This window comes from Dermacentor silvarum, chromosome 6, assembly GCF_013339745.2.
Source record: "Dermacentor silvarum isolate Dsil-2018 chromosome 6, BIME_Dsil_1.4, whole genome shotgun sequence".
Classification (NCBI taxonomy): Eukaryota; Metazoa; Arthropoda; class Arachnida; order Ixodida; family Ixodidae; genus Dermacentor; species Dermacentor silvarum.
In genome coordinates, this window is record NC_051159.1 from 131,949,857 (window position 1) to 131,958,985 (window position 9,129).

General features: G+C 47.3%; 1 long non-coding RNA gene across 1 annotated transcript; it reads right to left on the bottom strand.

Moving 5' to 3' along the window:
- Positions 1-860: 860 nt before the first annotated feature.
- On the bottom strand, positions 861-8,811 carry LOC119456015 (uncharacterized). The gene is made up of 4 exons (XR_005193045.2): positions 8,634-8,811; positions 5,867-6,123; positions 4,803-4,907; positions 861-1,036 (listed from the first exon to the last, which is right to left on the bottom strand). It is a non-coding gene; the product is annotated as an uncharacterized LOC119456015 (long non-coding RNA).
- Between the last annotated feature and the right edge of the window lie 318 nt (positions 8,812-9,129).

Consider the following 9,129-nt stretch of genomic DNA (forward strand, 5'->3'; position numbering starts at 1 on the left):
AGGAAGCGTGGCGGCGCAGTGAAGCGGACTTGCGGGCCAGCGCCCTGGGACGCGGCGAATGCTCAACATAAAATTTTGTTTCTCTCTTAAAAGAAAAATAACTCTGATGAAACTTTCACAAATAAATCTCCTTTGTTTAATCTTCCAAATTAGTGCAAGCGTGCATTTTTACTTGAACCGCATCACCAATCTACATGTGCCTGAACATGGGGAATTTCACACATTTTCCAATGTTTGTGCCCCTTCCACTTCGAAACTACTCGGTCATCGACATCAATACTTTTTTTTCGCACTTACTGCCAACTATCGAGTCAGGTGATATAGTTGTATTTTGATCCTGTACACTTTGTATAATTTTTTTAAATAATCAAAATGGATGCAAAATCGCCGTATTGCTTCCCCACAAAGCACTTTGTGAGACATAGTTGTGGCCGCCAATGGGAGAGGATAAGAAAACGCCATTCCTTTTCTAGCAAATCGCAGATATTTAAGGCGTTCTGTGTAGTGTTGTATTTTGGAGAGTATTTTTCAGCAACCTAGGTTTGACCCACTACAACAACATTCAAATCACTGTAAGAGACAGAAAAATTTTTTGCTTCCAAAAATACTTTACGAGGACAAATAGTGCACTAAAAAGATCGCCCACAATTTTTTAGAATAGAATCGGAGAGGGTCGAGCTCAATGTTTGGGACGTTGGGCATGGAATGACCCAATTCACACTATACCATGCCGCTGTTTTGTATTTGTCTGCTGCCTTCAAACATGCTGTAAGAAGCCATTTCATCATTTCATAGAACTGGAAGAGTGCCGCAAGGTTGTGCAACCAGACACAGATGCATGATTAAATAAAATGTACATGTCTGAATCAACAAATTGTATGTACAAAACAATACATTCTCCACAATCCATACAAATTCACAGTAATACTGAGCTAAGGGCGCATGTCCTTTTTTGCACTTCAAGTAGAGTTGATAGCAGCAATTTGGCGTCGATGGTTCTTCACCTGAGCCTCTTGGAGAAGGTGTGTTATTGCCCCTAAAAAATGAAAAAGCAATGCACATTGGCCAGTCATGTGGAACAATTAAAGACTTGGAAACCAACGACCCATTTCTATGCAAGACAAGGGACACAGTCCACTGGCACATTTGTCATTAGCGGCGAGCTTAAACAGGCGAGCATCAACTACTGGTGCACATATGGGAAATTCGCTTCTTGCGCAGTTAAAAGTGGCTGTTTCTTTTTTTAAATAGTATTTTACGTCGAGAGGTGGCATTGTACAACAGCGTTATGACGGGGCATAGCCGGAGACAGTATGGCGCCAGCGCAGCCAGCAGCGCTACTAGTGCGCATGCGCAGCGATTGCTATTCTGCTGCTGCTGCTGCTGTCTTGCCAATAGGCGCGCGCCTCACGTCGCACGTGCGAGGTCACGTTCGCGCGTGATACAGACAAATAGTCAACCTTATCCCTGTCTTTTGCATCCGCGCACCTCTCGGCATAATCTGTCCTCATCATTGTGGCCCGTTCCTGCGGCGAAAGTCAGCGGCGGCGTAACCGAGTGAACGAGCACAACAGCCAGCAAAAGATGAAAGAAAACCGCCAACGGCGGAGACCAATGAGAGCGACCGCTTCAGTGACGTGCGCGCGGGAAACTGGTTTCATGCGGACCCGCCTGACAGCTCCATACTATGGTGTCTAGAAGCAGATCAGACATGCGACGATTGCCGAGTATCGTAATCGTCGGTGATTTTTTTTCCCCTCAGCAAACATCACCTTCGTCTTCATGACATATCCCTGCGTCTACATCCCGCAGTGTCGTTGGCATGAACTGCAGTTTGCATTTCCGCTTAGATGGTGAATGTTGTGCATAAACAGAACATTTCATCACATTATATAGTTGTGACTGGTACGGTGCATAAACATAAATATTCGATCGCACGTTGTACACATCGCATTTAGTGTTATAGCATTTAAGTAACTGCTTCACGCAGGTTCCAATATGTGCGTTGTAAATAGAAGTACTTAAATGGAAAATACAACATCCACTATTGGTTATTGCGGCATTTTCCATTTAATTAGTTCTCTCCACCTAGCGGCTTTCCGCTGAACTATTACGATAAATAGAAGTACACACCATTTTTTACGCCCAAGTAGGAAAAAAAATTACACCATCTTTCCGTAGGGGAACCCTGAGTAGTATGCGAAGCGGTCGACTCAAGGTAGTTTTATCAGCTGTATAGCAGCAGCACCAGCATGCAGCAGCAACAGCAGCACCAGCCAGCAACGCGCAGAACTGTTGTCGACGCCGTCGGCGTTTTGCCCGCGTTCGCACCGAACGCGCGCGGCGTTGGTGACTGTTGCCGGTGCCTCTGGGGCGCCTACCGTCGCGTCTCTAACCTAAGCTGCTTCGTATTATCGCGCGCGGCGCCGCAGGTGTTGCCATTCGTTGCGCAATCCGGAGAGGACAGGAACGTCGGAGAAGAGGAATGCCGAGAGGATCGAGACAAGGAGAGGAGAATGCGCATGCGCAGTAGGGGTGTGGACGCACGGTGGTTGGACGGATGGAGGGAGGTAGGGAGGGAGTGAGTGACATAGCACGGCCGCTCGATGAAACGCACGCGTTTCATCGAGCGGCCGTGCACATAGCCCCGAGCATAAGATGCTTCGCATCTAAAACTACACTTGCTAGCGCGCGCCATGAGTTTGCCGCGCCCCGCGAGGAATGGCGGTTCGAACAAGACGCGCGCCAGCGCGCGCCCACTTGGCTCACTATATTAAAAACGTTTGCACCCTTCGGGGCTTCTCTTGACCCACACCAATAATCATCTATCTTGCCCGCATTTCCTTTCTTTAGCGTGGAATCTAATCCCGGCCGTGGCGTCCGCATTTCGATGGGGGTGAAATGCAAGAACGCCCGTGCGCCGTTCATTGGGTGCACGTTAAAGAACACCAGGTGGTAAAAATTAATCCGGAGACCCTGACTATGGTTTTGGCACGTAAAACTTTTTTTTCTTTTAATTAACGCTGCGAGCTCAGCCCGCTACTTCCAGGTGAGGAACGGCATGAGCGCTATGAGCATGATGCAGTATTCTCGACAGGGAAGTAGACTCTTAAAAAAGTTCACCGACGATTACGATACTCCACAATGCGGAATTTTAGCGCAATTCTATACGTGTTTTCATTTCGCTGGCGCGGACAATGTCTCGTGCAAACGTTGCACCCTCACCTTCCGCTTCCTCCTCGCGCTCTCTTCGCTATCGCCGTCTTTCATCCCCCGCTGCGCTCCGCGTTCGCTCTTTCAACTTTCACTGTGCTCGTTCGCTCGGTTACGCCGAGAGACGCCGACGCTCAACGCAGGAATGGGCGCCTAAGAGCTGCGCTCTGAAATGTTTGCACCCTTTGGGGCTGATCTTGTCACACAACAATAATCGTCATCTGCCTTGCTTGCGTTTCCGTTTTTCAAAACTCTGCTCACTACTTTCCTGTAGAGAATGCTATATCACGCAGATGAAGCGCATGTCGTTCATGGCCTCGACGTACCGGGCGCGCAACGTTAAAGAAGGGACAGGCGGCGCGCAAGACAGGTGATTATAACAGCGAAGCTGTTTATGTGGACCATGTGCCGTCGTCGTTGCGCTGAAAAGGGGCCACGTGACTTAGCGGGAGGGGAGAGGAAAATAAGAGCTCAAAAGGGGTGGAGTGAACCCTTTCCCCTTGGGAGAATGCTGTGAGAGGGTGCAAATGAAAAGGAGAACGGGGAGGGAGTTTGACGTAAGTCGCGCCGTCCAATACTCGCCTTGGAGGTGGAGAGCGCGAGGCGCGCCAACCAATGGCGGTGTAGGAAAAAAGTAAGTCAACGGAGGAGTAGGGTGTGAGAGGAAATTATGCGGAAATTTGGTTAAGGACTCTTGTCTGGGGACGTCGTAGAAAAAGTGAGGAACGCCGTCGCCCATGGACGCCGACGCGTCTCATCCCCCTCAAGTAGCGCCGTTCACAGCTTGACTATTCTACCATCGTCACGGAGTAAAAGGGGCGGTGATTTTGTTGTGGACAAGATAAGCCCCAAAAAGTGCAAATTTTTAAGAGTGTATACTGAGCGCAGATTCTTCAAGAAAGGAAACGCAAGCAAGGCAGATGATTATGTTTGTGTGACATGATAAGCCCCAGGAGGTGCAAACATTTTTAAGAGTGTATTTAGACCTAACTTGGTCTAAAACTTATTGCTGTGCCGCACCCCCTGCAGAATCCCGGCAGTAAAACCATAAAGCTATAGCGCTTGTTCCAGTATGATCCAGCGTGCGCCTATCGGGGTTAATTACCGATGCCTCACTGAATCCCGGCGAGCTTCAGTACCTACTGTGCAATTCAATGTTGGAAACCGCACTGGTTTCACGCTGGGAAACGCTTCAAGACGCTGCGTGGTTCTTGCAATATGGCTAGATCACGCCAGAGTCCAATATACCACGATCACGCTTATAGGTCGCTTGTTTGGATACCACACACGGTGTCCTATGTAGCGACTCTCCAGGAAATAAAAATAAAAAATAATAAAACAAAAACCTGATTCGTAGTGACGACAGGGTGTTATGGAAGTTTTCGGTCTTAAGGAGGGTTGTGTTGGCTACGGTGTATTAGAAAGTGTTGGCATTTAAGGGTAATTTTAAACTTCTTGTTTCGTTGTCTTGCGCTGTAATCAAAATAGAGTGCTGATGATGATGATAAAGCCAATTGTCGATGATGGTAATTATTTTTATTTGAGCTTGTCGACAATTTACCATCAGCAGGGTGGGTTTTCGTACGTACCTCATCGCGGCACGATCGCTCAGGCTGTGGGCCTTGTCCTCACGCCATCCTGTATCACCGACGTGACGTTTCGCCTGACGCCGTCGAGGAAAGTGGTGAACCGATCTGCAAATAACGCCACGATTACGTATCACGATAAGCCCGAGTATTATAGCTAACTTCACTTTGGACACACCACCTGTTCGCGTATTTTTTGCAGCAGGTGATATCGTGATACGTCATTTAATAGTGAGGCAATTTTATTATTACTTATAGGAAATGTGTTTCAGGGCCCCTTTAAGCTTATCTCGTATTTTCGGCCCGCGGATAGTAGTCATGTTTTTTAAATGAAGCAATTTGGACTAATAACATCATGACAATTCAGCTTCAGTCCCGTATCCAAAATTACAGACAAGCTTCGTGCCGCGGAAGTCGCATCAATTTTGTGCGACAACATATCGTGTAAAGCCTTCCCGCTGTCTCCATTTCATCTCCGAAATGAAAATTATATTTATCTAGACGTAATTATAAGGTACATGGTCTGGTGGAAATGCATGCACACGTAGGAGTTGCATGCACGTGTGTCTCTCTATTTAATGTAGTTGAATTGTACCCCATGTTGAAGTGCATATGATGATGATGTATACTTAAAACAGGGCACGTGCCCATTCTGGGGGGTTGGGGTATAGCACTATACATCACGCAATGACGGGTTTCTCCGAACGCGTTCCACACTTGTACGCTTTATATAGACCACCGGGCCCGCTACGTCATATACATAGATAACGCGCACAGTTCACACGGCTGTTAGAAATAACGCGCATTTTGTACCGTTGTATGTCAGCCACGAGACACGCATTTTTTCTGTGTTGTGCGCGCCGCATGCAGTCAGCTTTTTGTTCCCCATGCCCAGTTGGACAAACCTAAACCTATAGTGAATTCTATGCAGACTGAAATCGATCATTCAGCGATTCCCTCTTGCATGTCCCGGCAGAATATGCGCAGTAATTCACACTAAATAAATTCCACAGCGTATGCGCAAATGCCGCTTTCTTTTACATCGAACGGCGTGTCCCGAAGCTTACTCATGGCGCCGGAGATGTCGTCGGACATTCGGCCGAAGACCAAGTTGAACGCCTGCTCCAAATTGCCCTCCAACGTTTTGTTGAGGACTCCCTGCCAGAAGCGAGTGTCGATCAAGCCGCCGCCTGGCTGGTCTTGGCGCAGCAGCGCGCTCCTGGCGCGCACTTCAGTGACGAGTACTGCGGAGAGCAGCGTCACCAGCAAAACCAGCGCGCAGGACCTTCCGCGCCCGTGAGAGACCATGATGGATGACCCGAACCTGCGCATATGCGAGAGTGTGAAATGCACGCAGCGTCGTGCACTTCGTGGATCCGGTGTACGTCCTGAGACATGGAGACGCCCGGGATTGGTCTTCCGGTCTTTTACGTTATGTGTGAGGTAACGTATAGCTTAAAAAATTTTTTTTCGGGCTCGTATATCAATTGTCTCCGAAGAATAATCATCTGTCTTGCTTGTGTTTCCTTTCTTTAAACGTCCGCGCTCACTCCTTTCCTTTCAAGAACAGTGTGTCATTCGTATACACACACATGCCGTTAACTCGAGACCTGAAAGCACCAGGCGCGAAGCGTTAAAGGAAGGAATGCATGCAAAATATATTACGATTATTTTTTGGATACATAAGGCCCAAAGGGTGCAAGTTATTCTTAAGAGTGTATGTGCTGGCTTTACAGGGTATAACAAACTTATAAATGTATACCCCGATTCACCATCATGTGGCAGTGTATAGCTATAGAAGCTACGAGCGGGTTTCTGCCATTCGAGACTGCTCGAGCTATAGAGTAGGCAACGTCTTGCAGGCGTATGAGAGACACGTTGCGCTCGTCTTTTCTCATGGTCGCGCTACCTCACTGAGTGACTTTAACAGTATATCTTCCAAGTTCCACTTCAGGGGGATATACCAAGAATTAGGGATATGAGAGGCACGCGTATCGTGGTGAGGGATGGGGGTTCCGGAATAATTTTGACCACCTAGAGTTTTTATTGCAATAGCAATTATACGGGCGCTGGAGGAACGCCGGCGCCGTCGTGCTGTCGCGGTATCGACGCAAAGGCTGAGCTGCAGAGTCAGCCTCGATGGTATTCGCCGTCTGCAATAATGCCTTGCTTCTCCGTCCTCTGTGCCAACGTATTCAATACACACGTCTGCTTTGTCTGAGCAGCACCTCCTCTATTTTTTGAAAAAAAAATAGAGGAGGCGCTGGTATGAGTGGCTCTCAGCATGGAAAACACCAGCATTTAATTTTAATTTTCTTCCTGGGCGACGTTGCGTCTACCGACTTAAAGAGCGTATTTCCGTGTCTTATATATATGTCGAAAAAGGAAACGGAAAGAGCATGAGAAATCCGAACGTCCCAGTCGTTATGCCTGCACGTGCATTCTGAAAGCAAAGGGAGTGCAGGAAAGTCCGTTTTGGGAATAGGTGTTTGCTCCATGTTCGAGTACGTTTTCAGAGTTTTGTGCTTCTACAGCCTAAAAGGTTTACACCCTTTGGGGCGTATCTAGTCCCCGAATGACAATCGTTATCTTTCTCGCTTGCGTTTCCTTTCTTGAAAACAGCGCTTACTACTTTCCTTTCAAGAATGATATATGTCACGCTGATAACGGGCATGCCGTTTGTGTCTTGGAACTATACGCACAGCAGGTCATCCTGGGGTGGGCTGGGAGGGTGGCGGAGGACTACCTCGAGTAGACCCCTTCCCCCCTCTACCCCGCTGCCCCTTTCCTCGTAAAAAGGATAAATAACGTTGTTACTACTTCTACTACTACTTTCTTGTAGTCTGGAAACAAAGGGGGTGCTGAAAACTCCGTTTGCGAAATAGGTGCTTGTTTCGCGTTTTACTCCATTTTCAGTTCCAGTGTTCGAGTACATGAATTCGCTCCGCTTGCGGTACGCCGGTGACAGGAGAATGGATATATATATATATATATATATATATATATATATATATATATATATATGTGTGTGTGTGTGTGTGTGTGTGTGTGTGTGTGTGTGTGTGTGTGTGTGTGTGTGTGTGTGTGTGTGTGTGTGTGTGTGTGTGTGTGTGTGTGTTTTGAGCAATGTACGGGATGATCATATTTAGGTTTTCTGGAATTTTAAAAGTCGCCTGTCGCAGATAACGTAATTGTAGTCCTTGAGCTGGAATGTGCAGAGAGGTAGACATTACTAGCACGAGAAATCTAAATACATATTCCAGTAATTAAAAAATCACTAATTCTTAATTACTTTACGGCACGTATTGCAATTTACAAATTGTAGCCGGTAAGTTCCAGTTCAAGATCAACAATTATGCTATCTGCCACAGGCGAGTTTTGAAAATTCCGGGAAACTTAAAAGTGATCACATCGTATAAACAATGAACTAGTTTTGACTAAAACCTACGTTACCGGAATCTATGGCGTCACGATTTGATGCAGGAATATCGACGTAACGTCGCCGCCTGTAGCTTTTTTATACGCCCTTTCAGGCATACCCTACATGCATCTGCTCACAGTGAGAGACTGTCTTTTTTATTTTTTTTTATATGCCAGTTTATAGCAGAACGTACTACTCATTTCTACGTACAGCGCGTCACCTTAAAATTTCTGCCGCGATTTCCCGGTTCAATATTTTGTCCGCATTTCGGTGACGCGTAAAAGAGGAAAACAAACAAACAGGGCTGTCTTTTCGAAGCTTGGGTAGACTCCCAGGGAACGGCCTAATGTGGCATATATAAATTTATGGCGCGCTCCCTCTAGACTACGTATAGAAAAAGCAAGGCAACTCACCTGGTGTGGGGAGTGGCCGCTGGTTGCTTGCGTATCGCGACAACAATAGCGCACGCTCAGAACGAATCTGGAAAGCGGGTCGGATGCGCGTCCCTTTATATGTGTACGTTCGTTTATACAAGATGAGTCCCCACGCTTCATTGAACCTATAGCCGTCGGTGCCTGTGTCTCCTCCTCGCGAGAGCGTAGCCCCAAGGACAAAGTCTCGGGTTCGCTTAACGCCCGGTGGGTGCGTCATATCACGTGCTCTCTCTCTCTCTCTCTCTCTCTCTCTCTCTCTCTCGCACGCGCGTTTCCTCCGAGACAAGGCTCCTGTCATGTTTGACATCCACTGTTTACCTTTCCTCGAAAAAGGAAGGCACACACACGACTGCGGCTGTAAACGAGTGTTAAAAGAGCAGTAGCTATAGCCAGCGATGAGTGTGCCAACGAAGCAGCCGCGACGAGTTCCTGGCATGCATGAAAAACATAAGAAGAGCGCTTTCACGTCCAAATG